At 41.9% G+C, this 19,732-nt stretch overlaps 1 protein-coding gene across 1 annotated transcript in view; it reads left to right on the forward strand.

The window, feature by feature from the left end:
• Nucleotides 1-8,380: 8,380 nt before the first annotated feature.
• Nucleotides 8,381-19,732, forward strand: part of upf2 (UPF2 regulator of nonsense mediated mRNA decay) — a 137,977-nt gene continuing 126,625 nt past the window's right edge. The window contains exons 1-3 of the mRNA XM_078552963.1: nt 8,381-8,528; nt 10,528-10,624; nt 11,999-12,116. The gene's annotated coding sequence lies outside the window, so the exon portion shown is untranslated. The remainder of the gene's footprint in view (nt 8,529-10,527; nt 10,625-11,998; nt 12,117-19,732) is intronic.

Raw genomic sequence — 19,732 nt, forward strand, 5'->3', positions numbered from 1 at the left:
CCAGAAACATGATAGGGTCCCCCTTGTCCTCACTTATCACCCCACCAGCCTCTGCATTCAAAGAATCATCCTCCGCCATTTCCACCAACTCCAGCATGATGCCACCACCAAACACATCTTCCCTTCACCCCCCCGGTGGCATCCCGCAGGGATCGTTCCCTCAGAGACACCCTGGTCCACTCCTCCATCACCCCCTACACCTCAACCCCCTCCCACGGCACCTTCCCATGCAACCGCGGAAGGTGCAACACCTGCCCCTTTACTTCCCCTCTCCTCACCATCCAAGGGCCCAAACACTCCTTTCAAGTGAAGCAGCATTTCACTTGCACTTCCCTCAATTTAGTCTACTGCATTCGCTGCTCCCAATGCGGTTTCCTCTACATTGGAGAGACCAAACGCAGACTGGGTGACCGCTTTGCGGAACACCTTCGGTCTGTCCGCAAGCATGACCCAGACCTCCTTGTCACTTGCCATTTCAACACTCCACCCTGCTCTCATGCCCACATGTCCGTCCTTGGCCTGCTGCAATGTTCCAGTGAAGCTCAACGCAAACTGGAGGAACAGCACCTCATCTTCCGACTAGGCACTTTACACCCTTCCAGACTGAATATTGAGTTCAACAATTTTAGATCATGACCTCTCTCCTCCATCCCCACCCCCTTTCCGATCCCCTTTTTTTCCAATAATTTATATAGATTTTTCTTTTCCCACCTATTTCCATTATTTTTAAATGTATTTCCATCCATTGTTTTATCTCTACCTTTTAGCCTATTTCAATCCCTTCCCCCCACCCCCACCCCCACTAGGGCTATCTGTACCTTGCTCGTCCTGCTTTCTACCCTTAATGTCACCAATTAGCACATTCCTTAGATAATATCACCACCTTCAACATCTCTTTGTCCTTTTGTCTATGACATCTTTTGGCTATCTCCACCTATCACTAGCCCTCTATTCAGCTCTACTTGTTCCACCCCCCCTTAAACCAGCTTATATTTCACCTCTTTTCTATTTTTCCTTAGTTCTGTTGAAGAGTCATACAGACTTGAAACGTTAACTGTGCTCCTCTCCGCAGATGCTGTCAGACCTGCTGAGTTTTTCCAGGTATTTTTACTTTTGCTCCTCCTGTTTGTCATGGCACCAGATTGGTTACAAATTTGTATCTGCTGTGAGTAACCAATCTCAGCCTCATCTGAGGGCACTACAATTGCCCCCAATGTTCTCCACTGATCACCCGGCTGAAAAGGACATGCCTGGGAAAGGTATGGTGAGGCCAGGACTGTGACCATAGATGTAATTCAGAATGGATAGGTTTTATCATTTATGAAAATGTGTACAGGCAAAATCAATTATTACAATCATAACGACTTGCACTTATTGATGCTTTTAATATCACAAAATAACCCAAGGCACCCAGGAACATTATCAAACAAAATTTGCCTTGAAGCTACATAAGGAGCTATTAGGGCAGGTGGCCAAAAGCTTCATCAAGGCATTAGGTTTTAAGCAGTGTCTTAAAGGAGGAAAGAGAGGTGGGAACAGGGGTGAAAGTGACTTAAATTTCTTACTGGTACGGTCATACAAGGAATCCCAAATTTGACTAATTATAATTTAATGCGTGGAAGGTCATTTCTTTGACCAGAAACCACATTATTTTTTATTGAACTTGTGGTTTCCGTATTCAAAGCACTTTGATTATCAATCCATTGCCCCCAAGGCATGTTTGAACACGCACCATGACTGGCATCAAAGAACAGGACGGATTGATACAGCCAATAATCCACAAACAACAGCACAGGCACACTCCCTAAACCTTTGAAAATCAAAGTGATTCATAACAAGCTGTCAGAAAAGGAAAACATGAAAACCTCACGATTCCTCACTGCGTCAGGAATATTCTCATTTACAATGGGTCGGCTTGAAAAGGTGGCACTGCACTTTTGAAAATATCACTTATCAATCTTGTGAACATAGCAATCACCTAACCATTGAAGTCTCTGAGATCAGGTAACATTGGCGGTGGAAGTTGTCAAACCATTTCAATCAGCTATAATGAATGAGTTTGATGCTTGTTCATATTTCAAATGATAAGATGAAACCACATCAAAGAAATGTGCTGCATTTCAAATTCCAACTGTACAAGACACGTGGAAAGAAGTGCCCATTATTTGCTCAAAAAATAAAAAAAATCCACCACATTCTGAACTAATCCTCACACAAGGTCAGTTAATTGATCTGTTTTAATAGTGGTCATTATGCTTAAAAGACGTGAAACAATGATCTGGAAATCAAGAGAAACTGTCACCGTCTCCCACACAAACATAATTAACTACAAACAAGTGACTTCCATTCTCATTTCCATTTTCCCCACTCATTTAGTCCTTTAACCACAATTCAATGGGTTAACCACTCGATTTCTTAACTACAACTGGAAAGTTACCTCTCCACGGCTACCACTTGTCATTTTTCCTCCCCACGTCTCTGCATTCCTATTTCCTCGGGGGAGGCGATGGCATAATGTTATTGTCACTGCATTAGTAATCCAGAGACCCAGGGTAATGCTCCGGGGACCTGGGGTTCAAATCCTACTTCAGCAGATAGTGGAATTTGAATTCAATAAAAATCTGGAATTAAAAGTCTAATGATGACCATGAAATCATTGTTGTTAAAAACCCATCTGGTTCACTAATGTCCTTTAGAGAAGGAAATCTGCTCTCCTTGCCTCCTAGTCTGGCCTACATGTGACTCCAGGCCAGGCCACAGCAATGTGGTTGACTCTTAAATGCCCTCTGAACAAGGGCAATTAGGGATAGGCAATAAATGCTGGCTGAATAAAAAAAACTTTCTTACCAGTATGCCATACCGGACCAGACCATACTGGCTTACTTTCACCTTTGGGTGGAGAGGTTTATGGAGGGAATTCCAGAGCTTAGCCAGGTGAAGACAGCCACCTATTGGAGAATGATTAAAACTGGTAATATTCAAGAAGCCAGAATTGGAGGATCACAGAGGGTTGTAGTACTGGAGGAACTTTCAGAGATAGGGTGAGGCCATGGAGGGATTTGAAAATAAGGACGAGAATTTTAAAATTGAGGCATTGCTGGACTGAAAGCCAAGTCAGTGAGTTAGCATACAGGCACAAATACCAAAGTAAAATACTGAGGATGCTGGAAAGGTAACTTGACTCTGTTTCTCTGCACAGATGCTGCCAGACCTTCTGAGTATTTCCAGCACTTTCTGTTTTTATTTATGATGCAGACCAATCAAGAGAGCATTGGATTTGTCAAATCTAGCAGTAACAAAAACATGGATGACGGTTTCACCAGCAGATGAGCTTAGGGAGGACAGAATCTGTACAATGCATATAGTGCCCTTTAAATCAGTCCTGTGCCAGAAGTAAGATTTTAGGCAGGTATGTTTTAGGGTAGGACAATTGAATTGTGATGATAGACTCTGTATATGGTTGCAATCATATCATGGCCATGGTCAGAAAACTATTGCTCAATGCAATTTAGGAAGTAGTTGCAGAAATAGTATTAGTTTTGTTTATGGGTCAGTTTTATGTCAAGTGAGTCTCTCTTTTTATACTGCTGAAGGCCATCAATGTTTCGAGATAGTTATTATGAGGGAATTGGCATGGTTACAATGACTGACTGTGAAAGCACAAAGACCTTATCTATAAAAGTAAACTGATTAGGAGAGACTAGGACCCTAGGTCACAGCCTCAGAGTAAAGGGAAGACTTTTAGAACAGAGATGAGAAACTTCTTTAGCCAGAGAGTGGTGAATCTATGGAATTCATTGCCACAGAAGGCTGTGGACGTCAGGTCATTGAGTGTATTTAAGACCGAGATAGATAGGTTCTTGATTGGTAAGGGGATCAAAGGTTATGGGGAGAAGACAGGAGAATGGGGTTGAGAAACTTATCAGCCATGATTGAATGGCGGAGCAGACTCGATGGGCCGAATGGCCCAATTTCTGCTCCTTGTCTTATGGTCTTATATATTGGAAAGATGCCATTCCAGACAGTTCTTAACATATGCATGTCCAATTAATTTTATATTCCTCTATATGAACACTTTAGGAAGGATGTGAACGTATTAGAGAGGGTGCAGAAAAGATTTACAAGAATGTTTCCAGGGATGAGGGACTTCAGTTATGTGGATAGATTGGCAAATCTGGGGCTGTTCTCCTTAAAGAGGAGAAAGTTGAATGAAGATTTGATAGAGGTGTTCAAAATCATGAGAGGTCAGAACAGAGTAGATAGGAAGAAACTGTTCCCATTGGTACCAGAGGGCACCAATTTAAGGTGAATGGTGAATGCAAAAGAACTCTAGGCAACATGAGGAAAATCTTTTTTAAACACAGAGCGTGGTTTGTATCTAGAATGCACCTCTACAGGTGATTTCGGAAGGGAATTGGAAAGCACCTGTAGAGAAAGAAAAAGCTGCATTTAAGGGGGAAGGTAGTTGGGGGGATGTGGTAGAAAGCAGGTTTAGCTGATTTGCATTTGCAGAGCTGGTATGGTCCTGATGGGCTGAATGGCCTCCTTCTATGCTATAAACATAGTTTATGATTCTTTGCTTCACGCATTTATCTAATTTTCTTTTAACAGATGCAATGTTCTGCTTTAACTTAAGATTCATGAACAGGAAGGTTGCAACAGTAACACTGCTATTCAAGGAAGGAGGAAGAGAGAAAACAAGGGACTGCAGGCCAGTCAACAAGACATCAGTAGTAGGGAAAATGTTAGAATCTATTATTAGGGATGAGATTGCAGGGCACTTGGAAAATCAAAGTATTATTGGGCAGAGTCAACATGGTTTTATGAAAGGATAATCATGTTTTTTGAAGGTGTAAATAGCAGGTTAGGTAAAATGAAAGGAAAGCTTGCATTTTTATAGGGCTTTTCACAACCACCACACATCTCAAAGCACTTTACAGCCAATGAAGTATAATTGAAGTGTTGTCACTGTTGTAATTTAAGCAATGCAGCAGCCAATTTGCACACAGCAAGGACCCACAAACAACAATGTGATAATGACCAGATAATCTGCTTTTTGTGATGTTTATTGAGATAAATATTGACCTGGACATTGGTGATAAACCCCCTGCTCTTCTTCAAAATAGTGCCATTTGGGACCTTTTACATCCATTTGAGAGGGCAGGTGAGGCCTCTGTTTAAACTCTCATCTGATCACTCCGCCATTGCAGCAGTGGAGTGTAAGCCTTGATTTTTGTGTTCAATAAGGGGAAAATGGTGGATATAGTATATATGGATTTTCAAAAGGCATTTGATGAGGTGCCATGCAAGTGGCTATTACACAAGATTAGGGCTCATGGAAATGTAGGGGTAATACATTAGCTTGGATTGAGGATTGGATGAGAGACAGAAAACAGAAAATAGGAATAAATGGGTTATTTTCAGGTTGGCAAGCTGTAACTAGCTGCTGCAAAGATCAGTGCTTGGGCCTCAACTTTTACAATCTACATCAATGATTTAGTTGGAGGGATTGAGTGTAATGTGTCTAATTTTGCTGATGATACATAGGTAGGTGTTACGTTAACCTTTCTTGAAAGTGGGTAAAAGAGTAAAGAAATCTTGTTGCAATTACATTGAACTTTGATGAAACCTCGAATACTGTATACAGTTTTCATCTCCTTACCTACAGAAGGATATACTCGTCTTAGAGGAGGCGCAACAAATGTTCACTGGATTGTTTTTAATTGCTCCACCATTGGTGGCTGTGCCTTTTGTCTAGGCCCCAAGCTCTCTACCTCATTTTTCTCCTTTAAGAAACTCTTTACAACCTACCTCTTTGACCAAGTTTGGTCATTTGACCTAATATCCCCTTATGTGGCTCAGTGTCAAACTTTGTTTTATAATGCTCCTGTGTACCACTTGGAATATTTATTATGTTAAAGGCACTATAATCTAAGTTGTGTTTCCTAGAATGAGAGAGTGATTGGGTGGAATAGGCATATATTCTCTGGAGTTTAGAAGAATGAGAGGTGATCTCATTGAAACTCTTAAAGAGATTGACAGGGTAGACTCTGAGAGGCTAGTTTTCCCTGGCTAGAGAATCAAAAACTAAGGGGCACAGTCTCAGGATAAGTGGTCCACTATTTAGGACTGACATGAGGAGAAATTTCTTCACACGGATGGTTGTGAATACTTGGAATTCTTTACCCCAGAGGGCTGCAGATGTTCGATCGATGAGTATGTTCAAGGCTTAGATCAATAGATTTTTGGACACCAAAGGAATCAAAGGATATGGGAACAGGGCGGGAAAGTGGAGCAAGGTTGAGGTTCAGCCATGGTCTTATGGAATGACCAAGAAGGCTCGACGGGCAATTTAGTCTATTCCTGCTCCTGTTGTTTATGTTAATTACTGTCTTAGCCTGAGGTCCAACAAACCAAAATTTCAATTTTACGATCCCTGCAACTCCATATTCCCCAACACTCCATAAAAAATTTCTAACTTTCCCTTTACTCTCTTGGTGGCAATTTAAAATTGATAACCCCCTCAGTGATTCCCTAATCAGGCAAAATACCTTTATAATCTTAAAAACCCTTATTAAATCTCCTCTTAGTTTTTCTGCTTGTGTGGAAACAATCTCAGGATCTCAATTTTCTCATTATTACCATGTCTGGAGAGTTCAGACTGTTCTATGAGGAGGAAGGGTGGGGTGGATGGGGAGGAAAGAGGGAATAAGGAAAAGCAATAAAAGTGTTAACACAGAAGTAAAATACTGCAGATGGTGGTCATTTATACATACTTCAATGCCTATAACGTGGGAATGGTGTATTGGTTTGTAATTTTAATGTAATTCACTTCTTTTAATGTTTCGTCCACTAACTTCCCTGTTACCTGCTGAACTTGTTTGTCTATTTTTGTTACGTTTTTAACCTGATTACTTAGCCTTCATATGAATTTCTCGATGTAAGTTGCATTGCAATTCAGCCTTCAGTCTGTGAATACAGTACCATTATTATTAAATCTATAGAGAGAGAAACAGGGTTAACATTTCAGCTTGATGACAAAAGTATTAACAAAGGAGACATAACGAGTGAGACTTAATATTACTATTGAAATGGCGACTGTTTGGCAACCATATTTGAAAAAGTGCTTATGCCTCAAGAGTGAAATTTGGCTACCTTTGAAACCCAAAACATGAGTAATATTTAAAAAGGCAAAATACTGCAGATGCTGGCAATCTGAAATATAAAATAGGGAAACATGGTGTAAATGCTCAGCAAGTCAGGTAGCAATTGTGGGAGAAATAAATGATTTGCATTTCCATAGAATCTTTCATGATGACCCAAAGCGATCTGAAGTGTATTCACAGTTGTATTGTCGGGCACACAGCAGACTTCTACAAAGAGCAATTTGGTAATGGCCAGATAATCTTTTTTTTTAATGATGTTGATTGAGGGATAAAGTTTGGTCAGGTCACCAGAGATAACAAAAACAAAAATACCCGGAAAAACTCAGCAGGTCTGACAGCATCTGCGGAGAGGAACACAGTTAATGTTTCGAGTCCGTATGACTCTTCAACAGGAGTCATATGGACTCGAAACGTTAACTGTGTTCCTCTCCGCAGATGCTGCCCGACCTGCTGAGTTTTTCCAGGTATTTTTGTTTTGGATTTCCAGCATCCGCAGTTTTTTTGCTTTTATCACCAGAGATAACAACCGTTCGTCATCTGAAACTGGCACCACTGACAGTGTAGCACTCCTTCGGTACTGCATGGCAGCGTCAGCTGGATATTTGGACTCAACTCTCTGGAGTCCAACTTGAACCGACAACCTTCGGAGTCGGAGGCAAGAGTTGGCCACAGCTGACACAGAGAAAACAAAGAATATTCACTCGAGAGATCGAATTATAACTTGAGGAGAAGGAGCTGCTGTGGTGGCCCTCGCCTTGGTGATCCTGCCACTCACTCTCCTGCAGAGACCATCAAACACCGAGCTTCAGGTTCAAAGCCTGGGCATCATAAAATGGTCCTTGTCACCCCTCCCCCAACAACAATGGCCCAGTCCCGCGGAACAACTGCCTAATCCCCTCTCAATGTCCACCCAGTCCTCACCCTCAATGTCCACCCTGGTTTTCCCCTCTAGCAACCGCCCAGTCGCCCTGACAACCGCCCAATGAGGGGAAGGGGGAGGAGTCTGGGGGGGCCTCCCTGCCGCAGCGACCTGACCGAGCGCCTGTCGCTTACGGAGAGGAAAAACAACGCTCCCTGAGAAGAAAAAGAGCACTGGATATTAAAAAGAAATCGCATTTTTGCTGTTTGATATCCCCCCCTCCCGCCGCCGTGAGTTCTTTTTGTGATTTGAGAAGTTTGTTTATGGCTGTGATCAGGCGGTGTTTGGGTCAGTCGGGTTGGTGGGGTCCTGGCGCTCAGGGCCTATCGATCTCTCTCTCTCTCTCACTCAATTTCTGTGTCCGAGTGTCTCCGGATTCAAACACAGCCGTGCCTGGCCTGGCCGCGTCGCCTCTACAGCACCCGGGACACCTCCAGGAGCCGGTAACTGTGCCTCTGCGGGGGCTATCGGGCTGTTTTTATATCCCTTTCTGCCCTCCCGTCTCGGTTCCTGAGGCCCCGGTCAGGGCCCTGGACTCTGGCCCTGGGACATTCACCATCCCTAAAACCGACAGTAACTGGGGCTTTGAGAGATTCACCATCCCTAACACCGACAGCAACTGGGGCTTTGAGAGATTCACCATCCCTAAAACCGACAGTAACTGGGGCTTTGAGAGATTCACCATCCCTAAAACCGACAGTAACTGGGGCTTTGAGAGATTCACCATCCCTAAAACCGACAGTAACTGGGGCTTTGAGAGATTCACCATCCCTAACACCGACAGTAACTGGGGCTTTGAGAGATTCACCATCCCTAAAACTGATAGTAACTGGGGCTTTGAGAGATTCACCATCCCTAACACCGACAGTAACTGGGGCTTTGAGAGATTCACCATCCCTAAAACTGATAGTAACTGGGGCTTTGAGAGATTCACCATCCCTAACACCGACAGTAACTGGGGCTTTGAGAGATTCACCATCCCTAAAACTGATAGTAACTGGGGCTTTGAGAAATTCACCATCCCTAACACCGACAGCAACTGGGGCTTTGAGAAATTCACCATCCCTAACACCGACAGCAACTGGGGCTTTGAGAAATTCACCATCCCTAAAACCGACAACAACTGGGGCTTTGAGAGGTTCACCATCCTTTACACCGACAGTAACTGGGGCTTTGAGAGATTCGCCATCCCTAACACCGAGAGTAACTGGGGTTTTGAGAGATTCACCGTCCCTTAAACCGATAGTAACTGGGGCTTTGAGAGATTCACCATCCCTAACACTGACAGTAACTGGGGTTTTGAGAGATTCACCATCCCTAAAACCGACAGTAACTGGGGCTTTGAGAGATTCACCATCCCTAACACCGACAGTAACTGGGGCTTTGAGAGTTTCACCATCCCTAACACCGACAGCAACTGTGGCTTTGAGAGATTCACCATCCCTAACACCGACAGTAACTGGGGCTTTGAGAGATTCACCATCCCTAAAACCGATAGTAACTGGGGCTTTGAGAGATTCGCCATCCGTAAAACCGACAGCATCTGGGGCTTTGAGAGATTCACCATCCCTGAAACCGACAGAAACTGGGGCTTTGAGAGATTCACCATCCCTAAAATTGACAGCAACTGGGACCTCCTATTATTATTTACATTCAGAACCACCTCTGAAAGATCTCATTTCGCCGTTATTTTTCATATCCCCATTATCATTTTCAGCTTTATTGTTTTTTACATATTGACGAATCACTCTTGGCTTTTCTAGGGGAATACCAACACCGTTTGTTCGTCCGCAGGAATATTAAAAAATATTGTGGTTTATATACTACAATAAAAACATTCAGGAAATGAGTGTAGTGTTTTATGATCATGAACCCTGCCCCCCTCAGTCTCCAAACAGAAACTTGCCTTTTCTCAGTCCATTGATATTGAAGCTTGCATTTTGTGTATCCTGTTTATGTTATGTTCCAAGTAAATATTTAGGCAATAAACTCACCCTATGTTTCTAATGACATTTCCTTGTATAATGTTGGAGTGATGTGAAATGTATAGAACTATAAATATTGTTTGCTGTCTGCAGTTTTCATGTAGCATTATGACTGATTTGGGATTTTATAATAAAACAACAATAAAATTGAAGTGAATTAGCTTTAATTTTGAAGTGTAGGGTATAACACAAAATTTGGTTGAAGAAACGATGCATACAGCTTGATAAAGAAACATGTAGAACTATGTATGTTGTTCCTTTAACCAATTTTTCTGTTTTGTATATGTACAAATATAGCATTTATTTTAAAATTAATAGTTTATATTCAAAAGCGATGAGTTGGGCAAACCTTGAATTAAATGTTTCTAATTTTGCGATATTATCCTATTTTATAAGAGCAAATTCAGAACATGAATTTCTGTAGTTTAAAAAGTACCACAATTTCCCCTCCTTACAGAACTGTGGTGAGCTACACTGAGACAACCATTTTAGCCCTATCCTGCTGAGTTTCCCCCAAGGCTAATCTTGCATTTTGCTAGATTTGGCTGTCTCAGGTAAGAATTTGATGCCCTAATAGTTGGTGAGAGGAAAAAAGTGCGTTCAACTGGAATTAACACTGTTGAATTCATGTTATTGTAATTCTGTGCTTGTGTTGTTCACATGCAAAGTCACTTGGTTGGCAAAAATGTGAAGTGTCCCATTTAATTTTTGCTGGTGCTGCTTTGTATCTACTCCTATCAGGAACTCTGCTCACATGGTCTGTCACTCTCGTCTGTCTTGCGCCATCCTTGCACATCCGCTGTAGCTCGTGTGCAACTGCTTTGTGAAGCCCGTAATCCAACTATGCTCCTTTTTGCTGCTCTCCACTTTTCCCTTGAAGAGATCTCTGTAGCTTTTCAGCTCTGATCAAGTGGCTGATATACTGATGCCTTCTTTTCTGGATGTCACTTTTTAAAGTTCCTTTTGTTGCAATTTCAAGCACCTCTTCATTGGTCTTATGGTCTGTAATATGGACTTTTTAGCATACGACCTGGCATCCACATTTCAAAGGCCTCCATTTTTTCCACAGATCTTTATTTATTGTCCAGGTTTATATTTTTATTTCATCTTGGAATCATAAAAGTTTATATTTTTAATTTATTTCATTTTAGAATCAGAGAATTTTACTGTGCAGAGAAAGGCTATTCAGCCTGTTGTGCCTGTGCTGCTGTGTAAGAGCTCGCCACGTAAGCCCCATTTCTCTGCTTGCCCTTAAACGTTTATTCCCTTCTCTTTCAAAAGCTATTGTGGATCTAAATTCCACACTGTTCTGGTCAGGCATTCCATTTCCTTACAGCCTTTTGCCTAAAACATTTCTCCCTACCTCTTCCTTCATTTTTGTTGCGATGACCTTTAATTGATGCCCTCTTGTTACCAACTCACTAATCAGTAGAAATAGTAACCACCCTCACCCCCACACACACACACACCTCAACTCCACCTTTTACCTTAAGACATTTTTGAATTCTACCTGTTTCTTTTTTCTGTGGGTTAACATTCTCTGACTATAGCCGTCCCTGATCTTTGAGACACTTTTTTACGAATGCATTATTAGGATTTGGTTTTATCAGTTTAAAAAATACATTTACACTGCAAGGCAAGAACTGGAATGATTTCAAAATTTGGTTCTTTCCCTACCATCACCACTTTAAACAATTTTGCTAAATTAGAACAATGGGAACCAACAATCCGTGCTGCCTTTGATCACTTTGTTATCAAACCAGCTGCCGTGTACTCAAAATGATTTCTGTTAAAGTTTGTGCATTTTAATGATTTCATAATGCATTTCAGTGTGATATTACTCATCTCCATATATGGTGACAATGAGTTGACATACATGTTGAAATTATAACTGGTCAGAACTACTAAACTGTGTTTTATAATTCTAGAGTGAAACTGGACTCCCTTGGATTTTGCAGCAGGCAATAGTGTGCCAGATGAAGTGTACCTAGTTTACTGGAATGTGAACATTCAAATTGAACATTTGAAGCCTTGCACCTTCTCCTGGTAAGTTATCCTCCAGATTCAAATTATAGGATGACTTCACAAGTGTGATTGAAAAATTAGTGCTAACAGTGGCATGATTTGACTTCCACACGTGTGTGGCACAATTAAAATGATTTTCAAGGGACCTACTTGAAAGCTGCTCCCTTCGTGCATAGTTGGGAATGTAATTTTTTTAAAATTGGAAATAAATGCCTTAACTAAGGCTATGCCGCACCAGGGTGATATGTCATGTGAAAGCAGTTTTGTCATATTTGCATCTAGAACAGGTAGATGGGTGATACAACATTATGAAATTGAGAAGTAATGAAATTCACCGAGTCAGCCTTTGTTCCTTCTCTGTGGCCTAAATTCTCAATATTCCAGCGGTAAACTGATGCCAATCTCCTCAAACCACCACCTTGCAATGGATTTATATCCTGCATTCCACCGTTAACAACCATCTGGTCAGTAAAGTTAATGAACCAACATTATTGTTGCTGGCATTGAGAGATCACAACTGCTGCATCAGTAACACATTACTATTTCACATAGAATGCTGTCTCTTGAGTGGCAAGAATTTGCCAAACAGTTATCAACATCTAGCTTACTTTGCCTACGCCAAAATGTTGCTTCTATCAGTTATTTAATGCACTTGTTATCCAATGCTATTGCAGAAACAGGGATATAGAGATGGATTTGACAGCTTAGTGAGGCCTCATTAAAAAAATGATCCAATGAAAACGTGAGAAAACAGGATGAGTGAAAGGGAGAGAAAAGGCAAAAGGTAAGCAAGTGGTAGAAAATGACAGGAGGAACAAACAAATCTAAAGATAGCACTTTAGCTACATGATTAGGCCATTTGAGATAGCATATGTTGGAACCTTTATCCACATTTCAACTCTTTTTTTAAATTCATTGAAGGGATATGGGTATCGCTGGCTAGACCAGCATTTATTGCCCATGCCTAATTGCCCTTGAGAAGGTGGTGGTGAGTATTAGCATTCTTTGTCTCATTTTCTTTACCATCCCCCAGAGCTAAAGTTATACAAAAAAGATTGGCACTTAGTAAATGACAAAGAACATGCAAGGCTTTAGGAAATCTGCGAGTGTGGATTTTCTTTGAAAGTGCAGTTTATCTGCATTTCTATTTCTTGTGACAATTTAAGAAAAACCAATACAAATCAAATATTTTATGGTGGGATGATAGTATTGAGGACACCCTCCATCATGTTGTGAGCCATGACCACCGTGCTAAATGGGATAGATTTCGAACATATCGAGCAGGACTGGGCATCCATGAGGCTCTGTGAGCTATCAGCAGCAGCAGAGTTGTATGTAAACACAATCTGTAACTTAATGGTCCGGCATATCCCCCAACCTACCATGACCATTAAGCTGGGTGATCAACCCTGGTTCAATGAAGAATGTAGGAGGGGATACCAGGAGCAGCACCAGGCATACCTAAAAATGAGATGTCAAACTGGTGAAGTTACAACACAGGACCACTTGCTTGCCAAACAGCAAAAGCAGCATGTGATAGACAGAGCTAAGCAATCCCACAACCAACGGATCAGGTCTAAGGTCCTGCCACATCCGGTCGTGAATGGTGGTGGACAATTAAACAACTAACTGGAGGAGGAGGCTCCACAAATATCCCCATCCTCAATGATGGGGGAGCCCAGCACATCAGTGCAAAAGACAATGCTGAAGCATTTGCTACAACCTTCAGCCAGAAATGCCGAGTGCATGATCCATTTCGGTCTCCTACCTAAGGTCCCCAGCATCACAGAAGCCAGCCTTCAGCCAATTCAATTCACTCCACGTGATATCAAGAGACAGCTGAAGGCACTGGATGCTTCAAAGACTGTGGGCCCTGACAACATTCCAACAATAGTACTGAATGAAGACTTGTGCTCCAGAACTAGCTGTGCCATTAGCCAAGTTGTTCCAGTGCAGCTACAACACTGGTATCTACCCGGCAATGAGGAAAACTGCCCAGGTATGTCCTTGTCCACAAAAAGCAGGACAAATCCAACCCGGCCATCAGTTTACTCTTGATCATCAGCCAAGTGATGGAAAGTGTCGTCGACAGAGCTATCAAGAGGCACTTACTCAGCAATAACATACGAATTAGGAATAGGCCACTTGGCCCCTCAAGCCTACTTTGCCATTTGATAAAATGATGGCTGATCTGATTATAACCTCAACTCCACATTCCCGTCTACCCCCGATAACCTTTCATCCCCATGCTTATCAAGAATCTATCTACCTCTACCTTAAAAGTATTCAAATCTTCTGCTTCCATCACCTTTTGAGAGAGCTTAAAAGACTCATGACCCTCTGGGAGAAAAAATTCTCCTCATCTCTCTTAAATGGGTGACCCCTTATTTTTAAACTGTGAACCCCTAGTCCTAGATTTTCCATTAACCTGCTCACTAACACTCAGCTTGGTTTCTGCCAGGGCTACTCAGCTCCTGACCTTACTCCAGCCTTAGTCCAAACATGGATAAAAGAGCTGAACTCAAGAGATGAGATGAGAGTGACTGCCCTTGATATCAAGGCAGCATTTAACAGAGTGTGGTATCAAGGAGCCCTAGCAAAATGAGTCAATGAGAATTGGTTGGAGTCATACCTCGCATAAAGGAAAATGGTTGTAGTTGTTGGAGGTCAATTAGCTCTGTCCTAGGACATCACTGCAGGAGTTCCCTTGGGTAGTGCCCTAGGCCCAACCATCTTCTGCTGCTTCGTCAATGACCATCCCTCCATCACAAGTTCAGAAGTGGGGATGTTCATTAATGATTGCAGAAGGTCAGAAGTGGGGATGTTTGCTGCTGATTGCACAATGTTCAGCATCATTTGCAACTTCTCAGATACTGAAGCGATCCATGCCCATATGTAGCAAGGCATGGACAATGTTCAGTTTTGGGCTGATAAGTGGCAAGTAACATTTGTGCCACATAAGTGCCAGACAATGACCACCTCTAACAAGAGAGAATCTACCCAACTCCCCATGACATTCAATGGCATTATCATCGCTGAATACCCCACTGTCAACATCCTGGGGGTTACCATTGATTAGAAATTGAACTGGACCAGCCATATAAATACTGTGACAGCAGGCCAGAGGCTGGGAATTCTGTGCCGAGTAACTCACCTCCTGACTCTCCAAAACCTGTCCACCATCGACAAGGCACAAGTCAGGAGTATAATGGAATACTCTCCACTTGCCAGGATGAGTGCAGCTCCAACAACGTTCAAGACGCTCGACACCATCCAGGACAAAGCAACCCACTTGACTGGCACCCCATCCACCACCTTCAACATCCTTCCCTCCACCACTGATGCGCTGCAACTCTCCAAGGTTCCTTCGACAGCACCTTCTAAACCCATGACCTCTGCCACATGGAACGACAAGGGCAGCACATGCATGGGAACACCATCACCTGCAAATTCCCCTCCAAGCCACACACCATCCTGATTTGAAACTATATTGCTGTTCCTTCACTGTTACTGGGTCAAAATCCTGGAACTCACTCCCTAACAGCACTGTGGGTGTACCTACACCACATGGACTGCAGTGGTTCAAGAAGGCAGCTCAACATCACCTCAGGAGCAAAATGCTGGCCTAGCCAGCGATGTCCACATCCTGTGCAAGAATGAAAAGATGTGGAAGAAATGTCTGCTGTTGTGTTCCTTGTGAAGAAAACACACGAAAACAAAAGGCCATCTGGTTGATCAAGCCCGTCCCTTAAAAGATTGAGCCTACATACGCATTCATTTTCTCCTCACTCTTACTACCGTGGTGGAGTAATTGTATTGTCGCTGGACTGGTAATCCAGAGACGCAGGGTAATGCTTCGAATCCCGCCATGACAGATGGTGGAATTTGAATTCAATTTTAAAAAATCTGGATTTTTTTCCAGAACGATTGTTGTAAAAACCTATCTGGTTCACTCGGAAGGAAATCTGCAGTCCTCACATTCAGACCCACAGCAATGTGGTTGACTCTTAAATACCCACTGAAATGGCCTAGCAAGACACTCAGTTCAAGGGCAGTTAGGGATGGGCAATATCCAATGAATAAAAACCTCCCCTACTTCTGGGGAAGGCTAATTTAGGAAAAGCTCTGATGGCTTCATCTCAATGCCAAAGGCAACCAAGTAAGCTCCAGAAGACTGCAGCAACACAAGCAGCCCTAATCCCACCTACTCTACACCTACTTTACGTAACTCAAGACATTCTGTTGCCTTTTGAAGGTTCACATGTTTTTGTAATCAGACTCTGTGAAAAGAAATACTTCCAGGAATCTAACCGAACTCATGACTTTTGCATTTTATACTCCAGACCTCTCGTTCTGCTACTCCTGTAACTAATTTACTAGGGTTGAGCCTTATTTCCTTTATCATTTTGAAAGCCTCAAGCATAATTAAAGTTTCTTCGATTTAAAAAAAAAAATCATATTTCTTGAGGATGCCCAGACAACTGAAAGAAATGCAATTGGATGTCATTTTGGAATCCAGCTATACTTCGTACTGTACCTGCAATTAGAGAATGAAAGTTTAGGTTAGTGTAGTGAGGTACTGAACGTCATTATGATGGGATCAGATCAACCCAGATACACTCCCGAGTTAGTATTTGTGATGCTGTGGCTGGAACTCACTCTGTGGTCAGATGCAGTATGATAAGTTCAGTGTTCATCCTGCATCTGGACCGTTAACTTATTGCCCCATGCTTATTGGTGTCTGGCCCACTGCAGTTTTGGAGTTGGATGGGAAATGGGAACCAGTGGTCCCTTTTGGAAAATGAGAACTTGCTCAGTTGAATCCTTAGATATTTGTATTATATGCTTGCTACTGAATCATGATCCCCCCCTTGCCCTCCAGAATTTTTAAAAACTGCCTTGCAAAGCATATTCAATCAGAAAATGTTTTAATTGAGTGTGGCCTGAAAATTCCTGTAAAAATAAAATCTCGGTTATCTCCTTGCCACAGAAATTCAAATAGATTTACCTGTGTAAATTCCATGCTGCGTTCTTTGTTTCATGCATTTGAGGCTTGATGCTATAGGCTAGTGAGAACTTGGGCATGATAAGCTGTATGGGATAGAAAATCCTTGAGTTGGAGAAAGTGAGAGCAGAGCTGAAGCAAAATTGGATTAATAATGCGAAGGAGAAAGTTAGAATTGTCAGAGAAAAGTGAACTGAAAGTTTTAGAGCCTGAAGAATTTACAAAGCCCCAAAGGGTTTGATTTATCAGATCCCAGCCTAAGCCTGCTTCACTTTAATTCTTGAATTTGACCTGGGACTGGGGAATGAGTCGAATCAATCTGCAATGTTTGTTTTGAAATTAGTGGGACATCTCATTTAGGGCAGTAAAAAGTGTTGATGTTTAATTTATATAATTTAGCTTCAGTTCTCATATGATCTATCTCAAAGCTTGTGAGCTTCAATTCCTATTCTGCTGACGCTGATGGTGCTTTTGTAATCCATGGGTTTTCAAATACTGGTCCCTGAACCATTAAGGCCATCAGATTTCTGTGATTGTAGCACAAGTTTATTTTAATTTATTAGTGTTGGGCCTTTTACAATCAAGACAGCTCCAAGTTGACACGTCTGCACGTGGAAGTTTGTAGCCAAGTCAGGCTTCTCTAATGCCACATCTGAACCAAGTACTCCTCAGTACTCCAAGATACTATTGATTGACCAGGTAGCCTGTCTAATTTAATTGCAGGGATAATTTTGCAACATTTAGCCCCATTAACACTCAGTTTTGGTTTGTTGGTCTCCAGCAATACCCCTGGACACACTTGGGGTCCGCTTGAAATGAAAGGTCATTTATCTCAAGCATTGATTCTGTTTCTTTCTCCACAGATGCTGCCTGACATGCCGAGTATTTTAAGCATTTTCTGCTTTTATTTCAGATTTCCAGCATCTGCAGAATTTTGCTTTTGTAATCCTAAATTCTGTATGTGTACGTTATTCAGTAGCTTAGTTTAGAGACTAAAAATATGGATAGATTTCCATGCATGTCAGACATGAAATAATTGTTTGTGTATATGACACTTTCTTTTGTAAATTAGAATAAGGGCAGCCCTGGGAGCATGTCCATTTGCAAAGGGACCCCACATAGAAGAGTTTGAAAGTCATTATAAGCTCCTTCTCGTTCTCTTCAGCTTCTGCAGACATGCACCAGCAACTTTCGAATTCTCAGTAGATGAATTGCTGAATCTTTGGATCATTCAGTGCCTAAAACAAAACCTTAATTATAGATTGGTATTACTCTTTAATTAGGATTTTAATTAAAATTTGGTTTAAACAAATTAAGTACACATAAATTTCCTCAAAATTAAGGTATATTAAGCAATGTGATATAATTGGAAGCCTGTGATAGATCTGTAAGAGAGAACGTCAACAGCAACATTCGCACAAGGACTCGGCCTCGTTTTGCAGAGGATAAAAAGGTGGAAATGAGTTATACACGCTGCGTATTTGAAGTCTTATACCCCAAAATTGTTGTACTGAAGATGCACAGTTTTTGCTCTTGTAATGCTGCACTTGTTCAGTTGGGTGTCAAATGGAAAGTTGCATGCAATCTAAGCTGTTTAGGTGATTGATCCCTCTCCCTATTCACCCAACAATTTTTTTTGAGAGTCTCATGCCTGTGTCATTTTGAGGGTGCTGCTATATTTTATCGACCAGTTCAGTGGGAAATGTAACAGTTACCCAATCAATAGGGCCGAGATTCATAAGGTTTTGTTTTTGCAAGCTGGCAAATTTGTGGGTCTGCGCATGTGCAATGACATCACAATACGTGATGACATCTGTGTGTGACGACATTGGGAGGAACATGTGGAGATATGGGTTCATCCCATGGAGGCATGTGATGACATTGCAGCCATGCTGACATCGATGTGCATGAATTGATCCTGGGAAGCTGGCAAATTTGATCGCTATGTGTATACACGGAGTTCGTGCATGCACAGAATGCACTTAGCCACATTGGCAAGACACAATCCATTTATTTTTTCACAGGAATAATGACAACTTGAAGTCTTCAGCTTCAATACAAACCTATCACTTACCCTACTATCCTAGATTACCAATGAACAACACCTCCAGTAACGTACTAAACAAGTTATTTAACACTCCTTGTTTCACTCCTTCCAGGTGAAACAACAATTTATTTGTACTACTTTCAATTTAGTATTTGCCGTTCATGGTGCAGTCTCCTCCAGGTTGGAGACCAAATGCAGATTGGGTGATCGCTTTGCTGAATGCCTTCATTCAGTCTGCAAGCATGACCCTGAACTGTTGGCACTTCCCATTTAATTCTTTGTGCCACCCTGACTCCGTTTTCATTGGCCTCCCATACTGTTCCACTGAAGCTTGAGGAGCAATACCTGTTTGGATTACACACTTGACAACTTGCTGGGTGCAATATTAAGTTCAGCAATTTTTCGATCATAACCGCTGCTCCCGTTTCTTTTCAGACAGCTGGTGATGGTAATGATTCTGCTGTTGCAATTTATAATTCCTCTAGACCTATATTTTATTTCTTCACTTGTCCTGTTAGCACTCCCTTTCGTCTTGTATGTTCATCCCTTTTGTCCTTTGATCTCTCCTGCCTTCCACCCTATCAC

This window comes from Cetorhinus maximus, chromosome 12, assembly GCF_964194155.1.
Source record: "Cetorhinus maximus chromosome 12, sCetMax3.hap1.1, whole genome shotgun sequence".
Taxonomy (NCBI): domain Eukaryota; kingdom Metazoa; phylum Chordata; class Chondrichthyes; order Lamniformes; family Cetorhinidae; genus Cetorhinus; species Cetorhinus maximus.